The sequence below is a fragment of the Rhipicephalus sanguineus genome, chromosome 2 (genome assembly GCF_013339695.2).
Source record: "Rhipicephalus sanguineus isolate Rsan-2018 chromosome 2, BIME_Rsan_1.4, whole genome shotgun sequence".
Taxonomy (NCBI): domain Eukaryota; kingdom Metazoa; phylum Arthropoda; class Arachnida; order Ixodida; family Ixodidae; genus Rhipicephalus; species Rhipicephalus sanguineus.
In genome coordinates this window covers 205,037,804-205,060,196 of record NC_051177.1, presented here as the reverse complement: position 1 = coordinate 205,060,196, position 22,393 = coordinate 205,037,804, and positions in this window count along the sequence as shown.

Below are 22,393 nucleotides of genomic sequence, written 5' to 3'. Positions count from 1 at the left end.
ATGATTTTCATGATAACTCGCGTTATTTATGTTCGTCACACGGTCACGTCGCAACAAACCAATTACGGTGCATATCAATCTAGCGAAACGGCCGCCAGCGCCCCATGAGCGTCGCACGTATGTCATGCTGTACATGACATGCGTGTCATGATTTTCATGATAACTCGTGTTATTTATGTTCGTCAGACGGTCACATCGCAAGATGCCAATTTTGGTGTATATAGAGCTAGCGAAACGGCCGCCAGCGCACCATGAGCGTGGCACGTAAGTCATGTTGTACATGACATGCGTGTCATGATTTTCATGTTAACTCGTGTTATGTTCGTCACACAGTCACGTCACAAGATACCAATTTTGGTGTATATCAAGCTAGCGAAACGGCCGCCAGCGCACCATGAGCGTAGCATGTAAATCATGCTGTGCATGACATTCGTGTCATGATTTTCATGTTATGACTTGTCATTTATGTTCGTCATACAGTCATGTTACGCCATACCAATTTTGGTGCACATTCGATTAACCAAGCGACCAGGAGAGCACGAAGTCGTAGGCGGCTAGATAGATAGATAGATAGATAGATAGATAGATGGATAGATAGATAGATAGATAGATAGATAGATAGATAGATAGATAGATAGATAGATAGATACGGTCAAAGTCGCAGAAGTTCGCTAAGAAATGCTTCGCATTTAATAGCTTCCAGTCCTAATGATCTGTACAATGAGTGTAACCAGAGTCCTTCAATACTTGCCCTGGTCATGAAGCTGCGCCGTAACTCTGTGAGGGAGCTTTGTGCCATGCAAGCGGAGGCCGCGGGGCTGCGCTACGTCCATTCTGTTGGCACCGCGTTGACGGCAGCGGAGGTAGCTGCCGGTGTCAGTGCGAAATATTGTGGCGTGTTAGCGCGTCCTTTTCGCCGTATGTCTTTTCATGTGGCTAGTGTGTTGTGCCTGAAGGTCGGGAAGGATGCCGCGTACCTGCTGCGTACCCAGATGTCGATCCGGATACAAGGGAAACGACGAAAAAAGTGTCGATGTTCTCGCTTCCTCGAGACACCGAATGGCGGGAAAAGTGGAAGCGCGCCATACCGCGACAAGAAACTGGTGGTTTCTTATTCGATTCCCCACATAAACGCGTTTATGAAAAGCAATTTCGTGAGAGTGACATCGTTCGCGTGGACCAGTGGATAATCGGAGATGCTGTCGTGACGTCGCAGCGCGACGTTCCGAAACTCCTGCCGGACGCTGTGCCGATGATTTTGATGGCCTCCCGGCGTATTTGTCAAGCGCGAAAACGTCGAGAGCTCGCCTGCCTAGACAACAAACGCGTTCTAAGCGTCGCAGGAACCGTCACCAGATGTGGAGACCGTTGAGGCTGCACCGACTCTGTGCACGAGCCCCTCTGACACAGCTGCTGCGGAGAATAACACAGCTAATGAAGGTGAGCATACTGGCCGCCTTGACGCACACTTTCAAAAAGATTCAAAAAGATCAGCAGATATCACAACTTTTCATTTTGCTACGTGTTATATGACCTTTTCTCGGGCATGTTACGATAACAAATTAATTATTAACAGGTACAAGAAGGAGTGGCTTCATGACTGCATGCTCCTGAAGATAAAATCGACATCCGTGTACACATACCTTCATGAGAATGGGTCCCTTCCCCAGCCACAACCCCGAACGCTCTACACATACTTGAAGAATCTAAAAGCAGAATTTGGATTTGACAAAAATTTGTTTCTGGCACTGAAGGAAAAGCTTCAAGGGCTGCCTGAAAGAGACTGTCGAGGTTAAGAAGCACGTATTTTCTAATGGTTTTTAAGATGGTGAGTTCCCGGGATTGCAATAGACTTCACGATGTGCATTTTCTTCACTTCCAGGTGTACTCGTGTTCGACGAAATGAGTGTAAGGAAGAGTCTATTTACGAGAACGTGACACGGCCCTTCTGCGTGAAGTTGAATTTGGGGAACACACGAGGGCATCCGATCATGTAAATGATGGCGATCACGTTCTGGTGTTTGTGTTTCGGCGATTACTCGGGGGTTGGTCACAGACTGTAGGGACTTTTTGTGCTTCTGGCGCTGCCCCGGGTACAATCCTCGCAAAACTGCTGTTGGAGTGCATTGTGCATCTTTACAACGCTGGGGCTGTTGTAGATGCTGTCACTTGCGACAATTCTGCATCTAATAGGTCTGCTTTGAGCTCGCTAGGTAACTATTTTACAGCGTCGTACGTGCCAGTGTTATCAAGTTAGTTAACTATATTTGCATATAAGTATAAATTTTCCCCAGGTGTGAACGGAGAGATTGCTGGTACAGACCTTTTTTCAACATCCATGTGGTCCCGTGAGAACCATTTATTCCGTAATTGATCCTCCACACATATTTAAGTGCATCCGCAACAATTTGGTAAAGGCTGGAATGTTTTTGGCAAGTCATTGTCACTGCGTTATATTCGTGGCGTTGTGCTATAGAAAAGAAGTGATAGTGTTTAATGGGGCATTTTCGTTTCTTTTAAATTCTACAGTTGCCTGGTGATAAAGAACTGCGTCATTTTCACTATTCGGCATTGCTGGAATATGAGGAGCAGCAGTCAGGGCTATGCACTGTCCCGAAGCTCACAAAAGCTCATATATTTCCGAATTCATTCCAGAAAATGAGTGTGAAGCTTGCAGTTCAGGTATAAGTTTTGGCTACACGAGGCTTTTATTTGCGGTAAATAAGCTACACATTCTTTTTATTGCTCTTCAGTTGCTGAGTGAAAGTACAGATTCAGCCATGGAATTCTACAGCAGGCAGGAAAATTGTAGGAAGCTTCACCGGTCCGCTGCAACTGCTGAATTCACAAGGCGCACGAACGACTTATATGACTGCCTGAACACTAAACGCACCGAACAAGTTCAGTTTAATGAAGCTGAGCATATTGCTGTGAGTAGGTTAAATCCCACAGTCTGTCCGCTGCCTTCTAAAATTAAGTTAATGCATTATGCGAAATTTCTTTGCCTTTCAGACACTGAAAGACAACATTGAATGGCTTGATGCTTGGCATACTTATATCAAGTCTTTGCCAAAACGGCGACAAGTTTTCTTTCTCAGCAAGCCAACGTGCGCTGCTCTCAGAATAACGTTGCACAGCACATGTCACTCATTGACCGTCTCCTCACTGCTGGCTTCCGTTAAGCTTTCGTTGGGAATACCGGGCAGGACCCGTTAGGGGTAATATAGAATTGTCGGCTTGCGAGCGAAAGTGAACTCTTTTCACGTGGCCAGTTTTGCACAGTGCAGACTAGTATGGCGATTTTACTTTCAATTCTTATAAAACGCCTCAGACTATTTAATATCTTATGTCCTTTTTTTTTTCAGCGCTTTTTTGGTATAGCTAGAGATGTGGCTGCAGATGGACGTCAACCAACTGTGCAGCAGTTCTTGTTCATCTATCGCATGCTCAGCGTCAACAACCTGGTGCGCCCTCCAAAAAGAGCTTGTGTTGAAGGCGAGGCACCCAAGTTGCTCCTGAAGTTGCAGGATCTCAACTGCAAGGAAGGACCTTCCCCAAGTCATGTAATGTATTTCCGCTGACCGATCGATAAGGCACTTGCACGATCCAAACTGTTGACTGCATGAAAGGCAACAGCGACCCAATCGAGCCCATGTCCTCAAAGGAGTGCATTCTGGACTACCTGGGTGGCTACGTTGTTAAGAAGTTTTCAGCGATGACATGCTCCAGCTGCCTTCAAAGTCTCAAAGATTCATCTCGCACGCCTAGCGAGCTGACATTTCGAACGAAAGGCTATCTACAAGTGCCTTCTGAACGCTTAATTGACCTCTTGAAGATAATCGAACAATATGTGGAGAAGTTCACAGTTGACGAGGTTGCATGTCCCATGTGTCTACATGAACATTGTGGAAGGCATACTGCACGATTGTAGGATTCCATCGGCTAGTGTGGGTTGTCCTTCACATTTTGTGGCAACCACAGCAGAAGTTGTTCACTTTTTTTAGATGTCAGCTTCATTTCTTCACCAGAGAAAAAAATAAGCTGTCCAGGTTATCTGGGCGGTGGTCATGTCCAGCTAGTGGAGGAAAAAAGTTGAGCTGAGGAGACTCCTTTTTTCCTTACGAGCACCTGCGTCATGCGAGCGAATGATTTTTTTAAACGTTTAATATACACACAAGATATGTGTTGCGCATTTGTATTAGGGCAAACGTCTGTACTAAATAAAAATATTTGGTTTTGAGTGCTGGTGATCTCATAGGGTTTGAATCTGATGGATCAATAAACAGTTCCTAACCGTCGTGTGTAATAAACCTGGTTCTGACGTGCTGGTTCTATATGTAATCAACACCTAATGAAGGCCGAGACGCTTACGAATGTCGGAAATAAAAAAAAATAATTATGGGAAGTCGCAACTGAAGAGCGCAATAAGAACGTCATCACGAGATGATCATTTTTTGCGTCACGTGTTGACGCCGCCGACGTGGGACGCCGACGATCGATTTTCGCGTTTGATGAGGCATGTAAGGCTTTCGCCTTGACAGTAAAAACAGCAAAGAAGGATTGATGATGATGATGATATGTGGGATTTAATGGCGCAAGGGCCATGCTTGGCCAAAGAGCGCCATGAAAAATGTCAAAAAAATAACAATGCTTTGAGAGAGATGTGAGCTATGATGTTGTTACGCGGCTGTATAGGGGCCTAAAATTCCACACCCTAGGGCGGGTAAAACATATAGGTATTAAAATTATGAGAGTGACGTGATGTATGCAGTGAGAATGAATGACAAGGGGTCGTGATAATGGGACTATACAGAAATGGCCAGAGCACGAATGCCTCGGCAACAGCCCTTGTGTCCAAGGGCCGCGAGGCAGGTGCTGTTTTAATGTAGTCACCGCAGCATCAACCTCTTCTCAGAGGTCGTGCTACGGGTTGCCAGAGAAGATGACGTGAAAACTATTTACATCTCTTAAAAACGCGAACAATGATTCGTATTTAAAAAGCGGTTCCCTACCTATGAACATGGATGGATGCAATGGTATTTGATGCCGGTAGGGAAACGGAAAATGTTTTCTTCTTATAGCATCTAATTCCTTGCATTGTATTAAAATGTGTAGTACGGTGAGTGGCTCACCGCATCTATCACACACAGGTGGATCACCACCGGACAAGAGGTATGCATGTGTACTGTGGGTGTGTCCTATTTGTAGCCTCGTAAGTGTTACTTGTGTGTGCCGTGACTTGGATACTGGTGGCCAAATTCCAAGATTCGGCTTAATAACATGTAGCTTGTTTTGAGTTTGTCTGTCCCACGAGCGCTGCCAATAAGCCCTGAGCTTTCGCTTTACGAAGGGTTTAAGGTCTAGTGCAGGGACAGCATTTGATGTATTGGTGGCAACGTTGTCGTGGGCAGAGGCAGCTAGTTGGTCCGCCAAAACATTTCCCCCGATCTCGCGGTGCCCTGGCACCCAGCACACTACAACATGTTGTTTGAGTGTGTGTAGCGTGCATAAAAGGGAGTAAAGCGACACAAGGACAGGGTTTTTATGTTTTTTCAAAGTTTTCGATGCTTTTACGACGCTCAGAGAATCCGTGTATATGACTGCACGTATTAATTTTAATTCCTTAATGTGTTCAACGGCTACAAGTATCGCGTAAGCCTGCTGTGAAGATACTTGAATTGGGGTGCAGAATGCCAGAGTGGGAAAAGGATGGACCAACGGCTGCGTAAGACACAGAAGTATTGGACTTTGAGGCGTCTGTAAAGAACTCTGGACAAGTGTATTTGTGCTGTAGTTCGAGGAAGTATGTACGGTTATGGGCAATAGGAGCGTGTTTCGTTACTTCCACGAAAGATACATCGCAATCTATAAGTTGCCACCGCCACGGCGGTAGTTGTGGAGCGGGAGCCATTAGACAGTGTTCGAAAAGTGGCACACCCGTTTCTTCAGCTGAGCCCCTCACGCGAAGCGAGTAGGGCTGTCTCACCGAAGGACGGTGGTCAAAAAGGGCAGAACTAGATAAATCATTAATTGTGGGGTGTGAGGGGTGTTCCTTGTCTGCGTTCACTTTGACATAATATAAAAAGGACATGTAAGATCGCTGCAGGTGGAGCGACCACTCGTTTGATTCGACGTAGAGGCTTTCCACGGGGCTGGTGCGAAAAGCACCCGTAGAAAGACGAATGCCCGAGTGGTGGACAGAGTCAAGCATCTTCAACGCGCTTGGTGTCGCAGACTGATAAATTATCGCCCCATAATCTAGACGCGTGCGTATGAGGCTTCTATAGAGATTCAACAGGCACTTCTTGTCACTACCCCACGTAGTGCGTGACAATACCTTTAGAATGTTCATGGTTTTTATGCACTTGTTCTTTATATACTTTATGTGTGATATGAAGGTAAGTTTCGCGTCTAAAATTACACCAAGGAATTTATGCTCTGTTTTGACAGGTAGCCGCTCGCCATGCAGGTCAATGTCCGGGTCAGGATGGAGGCCTCTCTTTCTTGAGAATAAGACGCAAGTGCTTTTTTGCGGGTTGAGGCTGAACCCGTTCTCGTCTGCCCATTTAGTTACCTTGTTCAAACCAAGTTGAACCTGCCGCTCGCACATTGTAAGATTGCAAGATTTAAATCCGATTTGCACGTCATCGACATATGTGCAATAAAACATGTTACGCGGGATGCACAGACGCAAGGAGTTCATTTTGATAATAAAAAGTGTACAACTCAGTACGCAACCTTGCGGCACTCCTGTTTCTTGGACAAATGTTCAGGACAAGACGTTGCCTACTCTAACACGGAATGTTCGATTGGACAGGTAGCTTTCAATTATAGTCAGCATCCTACCTCGTACACCTAAGTGGGATAGGTCTCTTAATATTCCAAAGCGCCATGTGGTGTCGTAAGCCTTTTCCATATCGAGGAACACCGAAAGGAAGAATTGCTTGTGGACAAATGCGTCGCGAATTTCGGCCTCGATACGTACAAGATGGTCACAGGTAGATCTACCCTCTCGAAAACCGCACTGGTATGGGTCAAGTGAGTTGCTGGCTTCGAGGAAATGTAGGAGTCGCCGATTTATCATTTTTTCAAAAACCTTGCACAGACAACTTGTTAGGGCTATTGGCCTGTAACTGGAAACTGAGGATGGGTCCTTACCCTGCTTCAGAATCGGAATTATGATGGCTTCTTTCCAGGCCGAGGGGATCTCGCCGGAAAACCAAACAGCATTGTACAGGGAAAGGAGGGTTTTTTGGGTTTCAGAAGGCAGGTGTTTCAACATTTCATATACAACACGGTCGGAACCTGGGGCGGATTTATTGCATGAGTTCAGCGATGCCTGTAGCTCAGCTAAGCCGAAGGGTTCATTGTATGCTTCCTCGTGTTTTGTGGATTTGCGCTCTAGTTTCTGTTTTTCGATTTTTGTTTTGTGTCGTTGGAAAGCTTCCGTGTAGTGTGACGAGCTCGACACCTGTTCGAAGTGTGCACCTAGGAAGTTCGCCTGATCTTCCAAGCTGTCGCCTTGTGTGTTTACTAGAGGAAGTGAATGTGCTTGTCGGCCTGCTACCCTGCTAACCATGTTCCAGACTTTGGCCTCCTGTGTATATGAATTAATGCCCGATAAAAACTTCTGCCAACTTTCCCTTCTTGCCTGTCGGCGCGTTCTCCTGCCTTGGGACTTTATGTTCTTGAAACTGTCTAGATTCTCGGCTGTGGGAGAGTCCCGAAGCAGCCTCCATGCTTTATTTTGTTTTTTGCGCGCATTTCTACACTCAGTGTTCCACCACGGCACACGTCTTTTCCCGGGCAGTCCAGATGTTTGTGGAATACACTTAATTGCGGCATCAATCAAAAAGCAGTAAAGTATTCTACGGCTTCATCCATACTTAAAGCACACATGTCGGTCCAGCTCAAGAGAGCCATTTTACAAAACTGTTCCCAATCGGCTTTGTCAAGGTTCCATTTGGGAACCTGTGGAAGATATTCATTAGTTATTGGTGCACTCAGAACTATCGGGAAGTGGTCACTTCCGTAAGGATTAATAATAACTTTCCAATTGAGTAAGGGTAGAAGCGATGGGGATGTAATGCTGAGATCTATGGACGAATAGGTATTGTTGGCGAGGCTATAATATGTTGGTTCTTTTTGATTGAAGAGACACGCTCCGGAAGAGAAAAGGAACTGTTCAATGAGACGACCTCGCGCGTCGCAGCGAGAGTCACCCCATAGGCCACTATGTGCATTAAAGTCGCCAAGTACCAGATAAGGTTCCGGAAGTTCATCTATCAAGGACTGAAATTCATGTTTTTGAAGGTGGTAGTGTGGAGGTATGTAGAGAGAGCAAATGGTGACGAGTTTGTTCAACAGAACCGCTCGAACAGCCACTGCCTCCAGGGATGTTTGGAGTGGTAAATGTGTGCACGCTACTCCCTTGATTAACTATAACAGCTACACCACCGGATGATGCCACGGCGTCATCCCGGTCCTTTCTGAAAATAATGTGACTGCGTAGAAAGTTGGTGTGTTTTGATTTTAGATGTGTTTCTTGTACACACAGCACTTTTGGTGTATGTTTGTGTAATAGTTCTTGGATATCGTCGAGATTTCTAAGGAGTCCTCTGACGTTCCATTGTATGATTTGTGTTTCCATATTGGAAGTAAGATAGTGCTGCGTGTACGAAAATGAAGTGGCCCATGTTTAGGCGGAAAGTTAGAACTTAAGTAGCAGGGCCGTCGTTCGGCACCGTTATCGGTTTTTTTATTTTCTTAGCGCGCTCCAGGGAGCTACGCCGGTCTTTCGGCACCAGGGGTGCCGACGTCGTCTCCATTGCCTCTTGCGAGGCACTGGATGCCCGCACGCGCGAGCTGGCAGTTCGGGTTGCGGGCCTCGCCTGGTGAGACGAGGCCTTGAGATCCGACGACCCTGAGGTCGACGGTCCCTGTTCGCGAGTTGGCGGAGTAGTCGGAGCTACTGCCGCCTTGGGGGCAGGCGCCACAGCCAACGGCGCGCCCTGCGCAGGCCGAAGGAGTGGCGGAGGCCGGTGCGACGTTGCCCCCCGGCGCGCCGCATCAGCGTAGGGTGTAGTGTGAAAAGGCGAGCACCTTTTACGGGCTTCCTTAAATGAGATGTTTTCTTTGACTTTGAGAGTGATAATGTCCTTTTCTTTTTTCCAGTTCGGACAGGACCGCGAGTAGGCTGCATGGTCGCCGTCACAATTGACGCAGTGAAGTGTGCTCGTGCAGTTGTCAGAGGGGTGGCCTTGTCCTCCACATCTTGCGCATGTTTGCTGACCACGGCAGTTCTGCGAACCGTGGCCGAATCGCTGGCATTTGAAACATCGCCTTGGATTTGGTATGTACGGACGGACGGCTAGTTTGATGTACCCAGTTTCAATGGCTTGTGGTAGAGTGCTTGATGCAAAAGTTAGTACTAGATGTTTGGTGGGAATTTCTTTGTTATCACGTCTGATGGTGATACGTTTTACACTGGTCACGTTTTGATCTTTCCATCCTTCCAACAGTTCTTCTTCGGACAATTCAAGGAGGTCTGTTTCTGACACGACTCCACGTGAGCTGTTCATTGATCTATGTTGGGAGACAGATATTGGAATGTTGCCGAATGTGGCAAGGCTGCCAAGCTTTTCATATTGTTGTCTTTCGGGCAGCTCCAGCAGAAGGTCTCCACTGGCCATTTTGGTCACCTTATAGCCCGGTCCAAAGACTTCTGTCAATGACTTTGCTACGACAAACGGGGAAATGGATCTGGCTTGCTTCTCTGAGTTTTCACTGTGAATGACGTGGAATTTCGGATAGGTTGTTTGAGGTCGGCAAAAGGAGGTTAGCTCGTCGGTGCGTACCCTCTTTTGAGGGTAACGATCGAGTAGACGTGGAAATGCAGGTGTTTCCATAGTAAGTATCTGTATTTCGGCAGCAGTGGCGGCCACCCACCATGGAGTCCAACTAGGGGACGCTGCAGCACTTAACATGTAAGGCTGCAGACGCCAGCCGTACAATGCCGCTATAACCTAATATATTATGTCCAAGAGAGGACACATATACACGGTTAACCCGAGCCGCCTACGAAAATGGGGAAGTTAACAGAAGAGATTAGAAGACAGGACAGCGAGGAAAGAAGGTGGAAAGTGAAAGATCAGAGAGGGGGATAGGAAAAGGCGACCGCCGATTTCCCCTGGGTGGGTCAGCCCAGGGGTGCCGTCTACGTGAAGCTGGGGCCAAAGGGGTGTGTTGCCTCTGCCGGGGGGCCTTAAAGGTCCAATCACCCGGCGTCGGCTCAACCCCCAGATCCCCTTTTCCCCGGACACGGCAATGCCACGCACGGCTAGGCGTGGGAGGGGGTCGAAACCCCCCCGTTAGCTCGGGTCCGTGGTGTCGCTACACACCAAACGCCTGCTTACGCAGACGCCCCTGCGGGGAGCAAAGAAGGATTGGGAAAACTACACAGTACTGCATGAGCAACCGAAGTTTAAACGCGGCACGGCACCGTAGTAATAAATGATCGCGAAATAAAACACGAAAGCCTGGGGAAAGCCCTGTGAGCTATCCCTTGATCATCATCAATTTTCAAACAACTGATTCATTCAAACTGGCTCTTGATTCTTCAAATACGAGGCTATATTGCGATATATTCGTATACAACCACCAGGTGCATAGCCTGAAAGATTTGATATGCACGATCAAAAGTTGGAACCACTGCGTTTCCGCGACGCGTGAAGATCCGCCAGTGTCCTTGAAGCACTCTGTGTCATCCACAAAATTCCCCTAGAGGTTTCAGGAAAAAAAAGCCTGCGTTTATAGCCATAGTATATCGCGCACAGCGGAAGCAGCATGCGTTTGTTGCCATCAAATTTCTAGCTTCAAGGCCTCATTCGACGCTAAATTGCACTGTATTAGACATTCCCCGAATTTCCGTGAGGGTAACATAACTCTGAAGATGTACTAAACGTTCACGGGTACTTTCAATCACGTTTGGCAGTTCAGACGCGCGCCGTACAACTTCAGCGGCGCTCCGATGCCCACGCACGGGCGAGGGCGCCCCTAGCGGCTGCTCCTGTCCCTATATCAAACTTTCGCGGAAGCTTCATGACCAGAAGTATTGAAGGACTCTAGTGTAACGAAGCTGTGTTGTGCAATGTATATCTTTATTTCTTTATATATTCAGAATGCACCCAACTAGTGCCTTCACTGAATAAAATGTGGCATACACCTTGTATGGTGTTAGAGATTGCTGCAAGGAGCAAGGCTACTGTGAAAAACCACTCAATGAGCTGGTATCATGTGCCTAACTCTGCGTTTGCTAACCTGTGTTTTTCTTGTGGCTATATCTCAAAGTATTTCTTGTTTTGAGTGTATCAGTAAAAATGATTCCATTTTTTATGAATTTTTACATCAAGCCTGTTCAAGTCCTCCATTGAATCTGTACAATTACTATTCATTCTTTGGGGATTTATTAATGTTTAGATGGTCATGATGTAGTAATAGGCACCAAAAATTGCTTTCTCAGAGAAGTATACCTACTCCCTTTAAGGTTGCCTAGTCTCAATAAGGTCCCAGATTGAAGCAAGACACGCTTTCAAGCGGTCTAAAAATATTACAGCATATCCACGGGTGAATGATGAAGAGCTTGGGCGAAGCTCCTGAAGCAATCATGGTCTCGGGATCGGCTTCTCGTTGAGCCCGTTTCGCAGCGGCGTCCTTGGCGCGCACCGTCTCGGGATGCGCCTGGCTGCTGCCAAGCGAGCGCCCGCCGCTGCGCATCGTTCATGCTCCACCAACGATCCGACACGTACGGCGACGATTCAGGAGAATGAGAGAGGCGCTCGCTCCCCGCGCATGCCCGCGCAGCAGCCAATCGGAGAGCAGCGGCACTTCTTGCGCCATCTAGTGTCGATTCACACAAACGCCATATTGCACACAATTTATTGGACCAACGCCATCTAGGAAATGAGACGAGAAATGGTGATGACGACACAGATTGTGTACAGCGCCATCTAGAATATCGTCCCTGAACTGCAGTTTGTATGTACTTCTATGAGACAGCGCCATCTGCCGTTTACTACGGGCAGAGATACTGCCGTTTACGCCGGACAACGGAGACGTGACAAGGTTAGACTAAGAGGAGCTACGCCCCTAAAACGTTACTAACAAAATGTGAAAAACTGTCATATGTATATATACCCTCATCGCAACTAAAATAATGCCCTGGATCGCGAAAACTGATATGCGGGCGTAAATAAGAAGTATTACGTCAAACCTAAAAAAGGCCCAGATTAGCTTTAAAAATAACTCCAGCAAATTGCCGCAAAAAGCAAGTAAAGGAATTAAGAAAGTACTATCCTAGCAACTTGAATAATGCATAGAATGGGCATTTTTAAAAACCCGCGGAAATAACAGTGAAAAGTAACATATGGGCTTAAATAAATACTACTACATTAGCCCCAAGAAATGCTTGAATGAGATTAACAAATAACTCTCACCAATCGCCGCAAACAACTAGTAAGTGTAGTAAAAAATAATCTCGCAAGAACTCGAATAAAACCGCCAATAGGCTTAAAAGAAAAAAACTCCGAAATAGCCGCAGAAAGTCATTAGTAGGAGTAAATAAATACTTCTACAGAAGTCACAATAAACCCTCGAATGCGCTTTAAAAATAACTCAAAAAGCGCCGTGAAAACATTGTTTAGGCAGTAAAGAATTAATCCACGTATACTCGCTGAAAACTTCAGCGGGGGTAAAGAAATAACTACCGTTCCTACGTTCAAAAACTCGGTTAGCGTGAGAGTAAATTTTTACCGCGACTGGTACGTGTAAAAAAAAAAAAACAGAAAAGGTAGTGCGCTAGAGGACAAGCAGTTTACTCCCGTTTCTGGTTATTTTTTGTTTAGCGTGTGGCTATTCGCACTGTCCGCGAACTGTAGGTGGCGCGAGTCGACTCAAGATGGCTGTCCGAGGGATGATAGGCGCTCCGGTATGCCCGGAGAGACCCTTGTAAACACAGCTCGTTGCGTGTTCTTCAGCGTGGTGCGACAAGTCTTGCACCATGTGCGACAGCAATTCAATTCCTTTTGCGAGGCCGCTTTCATTAGCGGATGTTATGAGCCACATTGGAACGGAAGACAGAAGAATTAGATGCCTAATTGAAAGCTAAGCGGTGTTGAACGCCCGGCACATTATTCGCAATGCCCACGAACTATAGGTGGCGCGCCGTGCTTTTCAAGATGGCGCCAGGAGGAGGGTCAGCCCGTTTGTTAGCATAGGAACAGATAGTACGTGCGGACGTACGGCCCGTGCCACTTTCACCGGATGAAGTCATGAGCTGCGCTGAATTGGATATCAGACTAAACTACTTTCCCAAACCATGGAAAGTGCTAAGTACTCGTCACCTAATTATTTGCTGCGGTGTGAAATGTTTTATTTCAGCTCCGTTACCGTGCACAACGATGCTTTGCGAAATCCCGTGCGTGCTACATAAAACTGCATGAACTAAAATTGACGTATAAGCTGAACGGCACTCACGTACCGAGCCTGCCTGACGGATTTGCCGCAGTAGTAGGCCGCCGGCGAGTAGCGTCATCGCTGCTGCACGAGACCGCGCGTTTAACGTGGTGATGGTTTGCAAACATAATACGCCGTCGTCATTACTTGCGCAGTCGGGAACGCGGAGTTACGTCTTCAACGGAACACAAGCATTTAACATCCCATTCAGTAGCGCAATTGTGTCACGGCCATGCTGAGACTAGCCGTGTGCAATTCACTTCACTCGCATGTTGCAGGCTCGATCAGCACGATCGAAACATGAATATCGAAAAGAATGCACACGTATCCCTTTCGCAACGTCGAAGAAGTTAGCCGAGAGGCGTGGATTGTGGCCGTGACCGCACGTTCCATCGCTCTAACCATTTCGCTTCGCTGGTCGAGCTCGAGCGTGTTGGCGACATGCGGCGCTCCATAATATCCACAATAATTGTGATACATGCAATGCACAAGAGGAACTATGCTTTTATTTCGATCTCGTTCAAGGATATTATACATTAAATACAATCAACGTCACTTACGAGCGTGAAGGAACATTAACGCATGAGGGGACGTGAAGTGCAACTCGCTCCTCGTGAGTTAGCAGCTGATTCGTTCATCGTCGCTGTCACTCTCGGTGCTTTCACAGTCTTCTACGTCCAGTGAAAAATCCTCGTCGTCAAGATGGTTTCTTTCAACATCACTGCTGAAAGCAATCTGAAGAATTTCTTCCGCCGAACGACTTCGACCACTCCGCGTCACCACGTTTACAATTAGAAAGACGTCTCGGCGCAGAGAACATTTTGCCCTCAGATCGGTCAACGAGAAAATCGCTTGCAGTGTGCTGCCACCTATCAACAAACGTACAAAAACAAGCGGCGCAGCGCTGGCTATGAAACCATGAAACCAACACACTGGCGAAGGACGGCGTGGAAAGCGTTCGCTCCACGAAAGGCGTGGAGCAGACGCGTCCTCGAATGATTGAAACGTCGCTCGCACGATTCGTAACAGCGCGTTGCCGACAAAGAATAGAGGCCCTATTTTAATGTATTGACAACTTGAGATCGCTCAGTTCTACAAGAGCATATCGCGAGCCCGCGCGACCTCGCGCGTACAGTGTTATGGGATTCATGCACTACAAGAAACACTGACCAATGCTATATGCAAGTAAGACAGGGTGAGCTTCAACTGAATATGCCAGACGGTAACATTTAACTAACCTGCGTGGCTACATAAAGCCTTGCGAAGCTGATAGTATGCGTACGCTGTGGTCTAGCATTGAAAGCGCGAGTTGCCACGTATTTTCACGAAAACTTCTCATCTCGCAAGAACGAATCAGATTTCTCGTGTCACGGAGGGCACGGTTTGTTCACTGATGCAGGGAACATGCAAAGTCGTAGTGTTCCTTCCTTGCCAACGCATCAACACTGAGGTTAGCACAGCCGAACAAGGGAGCGACTGCGTAGTGCTGCCATTTTGTCGTCTACTAACCCCACTAACCCTCCTCGAGAGGACGCTCCTGAATTCCGCTTGGCGGCGCGACAGTCTATGGGCATTGCGAATATGCTGTGGAAGGAAAAGCTGCGACGCTTTGTCTGTTACCGTCCAACGGCTGTGCGTCCAGACATCGCACGTGCAACAAAAGCCACACGAACTAGAGTTCCTCTATGGACTCGACGGCACTATCAAGGTACGTACGCATATGCCTTATTGTGCCGCATCAAAATTAGAGAAAATCTATGGCTATGCACTGCATGAAATTGCTGTTTACGCTGCAGTAATAGTATTTGTTGACGCTTCCCTTTTACAAGAAGAGAAAATCCATGGCTATGTGCTGCATGAAATTGCTGTTTGCGCTGCAGTAGTGCTTCCTTTTAACAAGACGATCGTACGAACCACGTACCGCAAGAATATTTGTCGCGCGAACGTAGAGCGAGTTGACGGCCGTGTGATTTCGGCCTGGATGTGGTTCTCGCCGATTTATATAGCATAACTGTGAACTTTAACGAAACGTTTTTGTTTTAAGCAACGGCCGTCAATAACACTTTCGTGATTAGCAACAGCGCGCGTCTTTGTGCGACATGCAAGCACCTACGTCACCGACATGCACGTCGTCATTATTCAACGCTTGCGAAGTGCATGCCGTGAGCGTCTGTGTGGCGAAGACTTCGTCTGCATAAGTCCTCAGAGTATAAAAAAGTGCTTTTGTTTTACACACTTCGTGTTTCTTTAGGGTCACTGTTCCTGCAAAGCGGGTAACTCGCAGCGGTGCAAGCATCTGCTGGCAATGCTGCTCCTAGTGAACAGGCAAGCACGCTTTCTTGTCTTACAGTTTTTGGCTTTTAAGCATATGCGACAGGGCAGCCAGCCGATATGAGAACTCACTAACCTCCCTGTCCTCCCGTCTGTCTCTTTCTCATATTGATAAGAATTCGAATTAATGAGGCATGAAGGCTTAAATCTTCATGGAGCTGGCCTTTTTATTGACAAGCCACCCTGCAATGTATTGCGTAATTTCTTGTGTTTGTGAGTTACCTTGACCTGTGCAGGTTAGTGTAAAAATTACCCAATTACAATTACTTCACTCAGCAATGTAAACTGTTAGTTAACAAATGCAGCGTCACAATAGTAACTGATGTATTAATTAAAAAGCAATCAATTTCTGGTCACTTCAATTTTATGTGCCAAGCATCTTTGCCAACTCTCACCATAAAGGTCATTGGAAGACAACTGCTCACACATTAAAAAAATTCCATAATTTGGCAGTACTGCTTATTTTACTGAAGAGCTCACGGCCGAGAGCAGTCTCAACTATCACAGTGCTTCAGGGGCGTAGCCAAGGGGGGGTTGGGGGGGTTCAAACCCCCCCCCCCCCCCGAAATTTTTCAGTTTTGCTTGCGTATATATACACGCACACATACAAACGCACGCACGAACATACATAAAGTATGGTTGAACCCCCCCCCGAAAAAAATTTCTGGCTACGCCCCTGCAGTGCTTGTATAAAGCTTTCTTGAAGAGTGGCTCTCTCAAGTGAAGTGAGCGCAGTCTTCTGTTTTGTTATTTTGGGTATTTGCATGCCAGCTATTTTATACTGTGCAAATATGATCACCTCTGAACTGTGTGTTGCACTCTTCCATTTGCACTGCCCAAGCCTCATGAAGGGCCCTTTGAAGAGTGGCGATGCTGTGCAGATTCCTATGAGAATATTTGAACGCCAAAAATTGACCAGCAACTGAACCCACAACACTTCAGCATCGTAAAAATTACCTGGAACCGCCTCTGAAGTTCTCACTGCCAGAGTGGACTATTTATTTTCAGCTTAATAACTTTCAAATTGCATAAGTGCTTAAAACAGGACGAGATGAAGACACAGATACAGAGCGGAGTAACAACCAAAGTTTATTGCAAAACAACTGCAATACAGGAAGCAGGTATTTGTGCAAAACAACGAAACATAAGCACATACATGTGATACAGGTCATACAACAATGATAATCAGCTCGAACATTGTTTTATTCTTCATCTGCTATGTACCAACCAGCCCACTCAAGCACACTAAGTGCTGGACGCCATTGTCGCGCCTTCATATTTTGTGTCATACATGCATACATAGGTCGGCAAACTCACTCATGAGTCGACTCACTCAGATTCAGATCAGCTCATGTGTCTGAGTCTGAGTGAATCCGGGTGAGTAGTATTTTGGTGAGCGGGAGTCTGAGTGAGTCCGGTTGAGGCAATTTTTAGCGAGTCTGAGTCCGGTTGAGAAAAAGTTTAGTGAGTCGTAGTGTGTCCGGTTGAGGAAAATTTTGGTGAATATGAGTGCGAGCGAGCCCTCAGTGCGGAATATATTTGTTGGCGAGTCTGAGTGAGCTCCAACTTTTTTTCCGACCTATGCATACATAGGTGAACTTGTGGAAAATGAAGCAAATTTGAAAATAACATATCACTTCCTGTTCTCTATTAACAGGACCGGCATAGAGAATCTGGAGCCGTTGACTTCTACGGATATCAAACAAGCCTGGGGCAAGCTTAAGGCAGCTCCTCTGTATGCTGCACGAGAACTCAAGGACCTATGCCACGTAGAGGCTCCCCCCCGCTTGCACCTCTCTGAGCAAGCACGGGAGAATATCAGGCGTCGAATGATTGCTACGCTACCCGACAGTGCATTGGCAAAACACTTCCATGGAAGACAGCAGCAGCAAGAAGTACCTGCCATGGAAATAGATGCCAACGATGAGGAAGAGTCATTGCTGCACCACATTGTAGAGCAAAACGTGGCGCCTTTTCTGAAATGCTGTTTCATGATGTAGAATTTAGAAGTTCAACCGCATTCAGGATATTCAAGTTCAGTGAAGCAGACCTCACAAACAAGGAGAGATTTTTATAGTAAGCACGTTGCAGTGACCTATAATGAATCCTTAAGGATATGTGTAGAGACCAGGTCTCAGGACAATACCAAGTGGCAGCGTGAACGAAAAGTGAGAATTACGGGAAGTGTCACTCTCTCTACACATGCATTCCCAAAGAAAGTAGCTCATGGGACAACGAAATTGCAAAGATGATGAGAGATACTTTCCGCGGGAACTCTGCCACACGGTATGGCAAAGAATGCGAGCCGAAAGCTCTGGATAGGTATGTGCAGATGACTGGAGATGCAGTAACACGGATTGGATTTGTAGTCCACCCAGATTTGCCATGGCTCGGCTACAGTCCAGATGGCGTCATATTTAAGAATGGTGAGCCAGCCATCCTTTTAGAGATCAAGAGCCCCGTTCTTGGCAAAACAAAGGCAGCCATTTTCAAGACAGGAAGCTGCCTGATGTCAAAAGTGGCGAAAACATTACTCTTAATTGTAGCATAATTATTTTTCGCAGATACAGCTCGGCATGTTTCTTCTAAACCTACAGGTGACTCATTTCATGATATATTCCGAAGTCGAACCACACATCATTGTTGTGCACCGTTGTAACGACCATGTTGACAGACTTTTGAGCAAGCTACAGTTTGTTTACTTTAAGTGCATGCTGCCGAAGTTGGCAGAATCAGCCTAATTCCGTGCATGTATGTTATACTCTTAGAAACTTGTCTTGGTTAATAATGAATAACTGCGGAAGTTTGATGCGCCAAAAGCCATGATAAGATTGAGGCACGCTGTTGTGAGAGACTCCGCATTAATTTTGGCCACCTAAGTTTATTTAACATGCGCATAACTCTAAGCACACGAATGTTCTTTACGTTTTGCCTCCATTGAATTGTGGCCAACGTGTCTGTGAATAGAGTCACGCCTTCATTTTCTGGGTTAAGAAACCTCAATAACATAATATTATCTGGGGTTTTACGTGTCAAAACCACAATATGATTATGAGGCATGCCATAGTGGAGCGCTCCGGAAACTTTGACCATCAGATATGTTCTTTAACGTGCACCGATATTGCACAGTAGATTAAGAAAACTCTCCTCAAATGATCTACAATATCAATGCTGGAATGTATAGGAGATAGTTTTGTTAGTGGTGTCTTAGAACTCGCTTTGTATGCCTGATAGGCTGCATGAAATTTAAACCCTTGACACAACATCTAAATCTGCTTGTTTTTTGCTTGACTCACTACAGGTAATATGCACTCAAAGCCAAACAATGCACTCGGGCAGCTTCTCTCCAACTGGTTCGCATGACATTGATTTCCACAATGCATGGGATCTGCCAGAATTTCTTACATGTGCGTATCTGCAGTTCGGTACGCCCTTTAAATGCGTAGGCGTTTCTCATTGCAAATATGCAGTGGTAGAAGAAATAGGGGTGAAAATGCCTGCACTTAACACATTGGCTTGATACACAATGAAAGCCATACAATTAGTTGTAAGACTGATCAGATATTTGAAATCAATATAAAGAAAGTACATAAACAGACAGCATTTTATAGCTCTAGGTTATATATGTTTAAGGAAATGTTCTTAAGCAGCATATTCCCTTAAGTGTTATTCCCAAATTTATTCTCAGAGAGTATAGGAGAAGAGAGGTTCACAAGGCCAGCAATTATGACCAGTATCTGGTCGAGTGAACCAACCAACTCCCAAGACACAGGCCCCCTCAGCACATTAAAAACTTTCATACTCTGGATGGCCCGTTCTACATGCACACGTGCTCATCGTAATATAATCGACAGCGCAACGGGTTAAACACGGACAGAACGAAGAGAAGGACACAGCGCTGAACTCAAAACTAAATTTATTTTCGAAAAAGAAAGAACATATATACAGATCAATGAGTCACCAAGACCAAGCACGGGTGTAACAACACAAACAGATTAATCATGTCTTGTCTAACAGATACTTGTATTCCTCATCTAGAAGAATGATTGATGGATGACTTATGCACTTGTTGTTGCATCTAATAAAAAAGGCTTCAGCTATTCACGCGTGTGTTGATCGACATGTCTATATTTGATAGTGGTTTTCCGCATGTGGGGCACACATCTACATGATCTACAATGGGATGTCAAATGCGACGTCACCGAGGCACCTGAAAGTGTCAACTCATGCTCACGTAGACGTACGTTTAGGCAGCGCCCCGTTTGGCCCACGTATTCACTGCCACAAGAGAGGGGGATGGCGTACACCACGCCAGTAGCACAAGGCACATACTTGCGAACATGATTGGTGACACACTTGTTTCCTTTCCCTGGCCTCTGACACAACGCTCTATCTACCCAAGCGCACACATTACCTACTTTATTACGCGCTGAAAACAGCACGTTTACGCAATGTACTTTTTTTCCACTTATCCCTTCATTGTAAAGACTGTTTATGCCTGCTGCTGTCCGATCAAATGTCCGTGCAATACTGTTATTATAAACCGCTATGATTAATATTCGATCGCATCGAAACAGCTTCATATGATTACGACCGAGCGTAATCCCGATGGCCCTGGCCGCGATCAAAAGTGCCCGTACAATGTCGGAGCTTATTGAAATATTTCATGGAATTCGCTTGTGTATCGAAGTCGGTATTGAATCTCTGTAAAAACAACTGCGAATATCACACGAAAACAGGCAACTTCGCGTCCACTACGTTTGCTCGCTTGCTTGCTTGATCCTTAAACTTCCTGCAGTTTGCAGCATTTTTTTTACTGTCCATCGCGTCGCGTCACGCTAGCACGTATGGGCCTCTACGTCATTTAAAGCGAAAAGTGAAAGTGATTTCCACTTACCTGTGTTGCTCCAGAAGAAATCACTGGGGATGAAATGTGCACTGCAGACCCGCATCCGCGGCGTCACAGGCTTACCGATACGAAGCCTCACCACCCATTCCTTTCTTCGCCGCGGATCTTGCGGGAATGAATGGAGGCTTATCTTCTTAGGGACAGCTCGATTTGTGCACTGGGGCACGCAGCACATCCGATTGCTGTTGTGCTTCTTGGCCATGACGCGCATAAGAAGAGCACAACGGCGCGAGCCAAAACACGCGTCTTCGTCTGTCTATCCTCCAAGAGTCGTCGCCGTCAGGCGCCACTGTGCGGCGCGACAGTCTACGGACATCGCGAATACGGCCGTGCGATCGCCAGACCGGGCGGATGAGAAATCTGTGCCGAGTTTGACGCACGCCGGACGCCCGATCCAGCGACCCAATACGACGAAACTTCACCATTCCGGCTGCTACACCAGTGCGTGGGACATCGGATCGGATGCAAAATCGTGCTGCGTATCTCTCATTTTATGCGTTCATGCGTGAGCTACTTCCTGCATGGGAAGTTCAGTGCAGTGGAAAATTATCCTAGCCGGCAAGCGGCAGCAACGAGCGACAACATAAGCTGCGATGACTCCGTGCGTGCGGGTAGGTCGCTGTGGTGTGGTTGATCACCGGATCGACAGCCATATTGGATTTCTTGTGGCACCCCCTATAGTTGATGACGTGTGCTCAGTTCGCTCGTATCGCATGCGCATTGTCCGTTCGTGCTTTCTTTTGTGTGTCGCCGCACACCCCTCACTTTTTAGTGGTAGCCCGAGAGGAGCCTCACACGCAGGAGCCACAAACAAAGCACACACACGCGCGCGACGTCCCTAGAATTCGGCCTTTCCTTTCGCCTGAGGCAGGCCCGTAGCCAGCAATTTTTTTCGGGGGGGGGGCACTTGCTGAAAGGCTTGAGTATTTGAGAAAAACACCTATTCTCATTGTTTATTTTCGGTCCAGGGGGGGGGGCGACCCGGGCACTCCCCCCCCCCCCCCTGGCTACGGGCCTGGCCTGAGGACATTCACCCCATCCTTAGAGGGTTTTATCAACGGACCGAAGCATACCTCCTTTCTGAGCTGTTGCACGGCAGTACAAAAGCTGAGGTGACAGTCTCGGCAGTGCATTTTTGGGGAGTCACGCATGTTAAAAACCGCCCAGGTGAAATTATCGTGGCGCGCAGGAGCCCTCATTGGCAATGTGCATGCTCCTGCTCCCCACACTATCTCGCGAAGCATAGCGAAGCCGTCGAAAGACGTAGAGGGGAGGCAAATAGAAAAGACTTACGGCGAATTCCACTGGTCGAGCCGGACCAAATTTTCTTGCTCCGCGGTCGACAATCTGCGTTCCACTGGTCGATTCGGAGCAAGCTCGCGTTTGCCACTGGCAGATTCGGAGCAACCCACTCCGCGACGTTCCGCGTTGCTCCGTCTTGCAGAGGCGCATTTCGCCGGAACTCCGGCAACGCGATGCCGTCATTTCCGGTGCAGTCGGGCAACACGGTTGTATTCAGCGCGTTTTGAGGCGGTGTCTGATCACCATGTGCACGTGCCACTTGTTTACATTCCAGAAATGGCGTCATTCAACTCTGCTAGACGAGATGCTGGTCTGCTTAAGCGATAGCGACAGCACAAG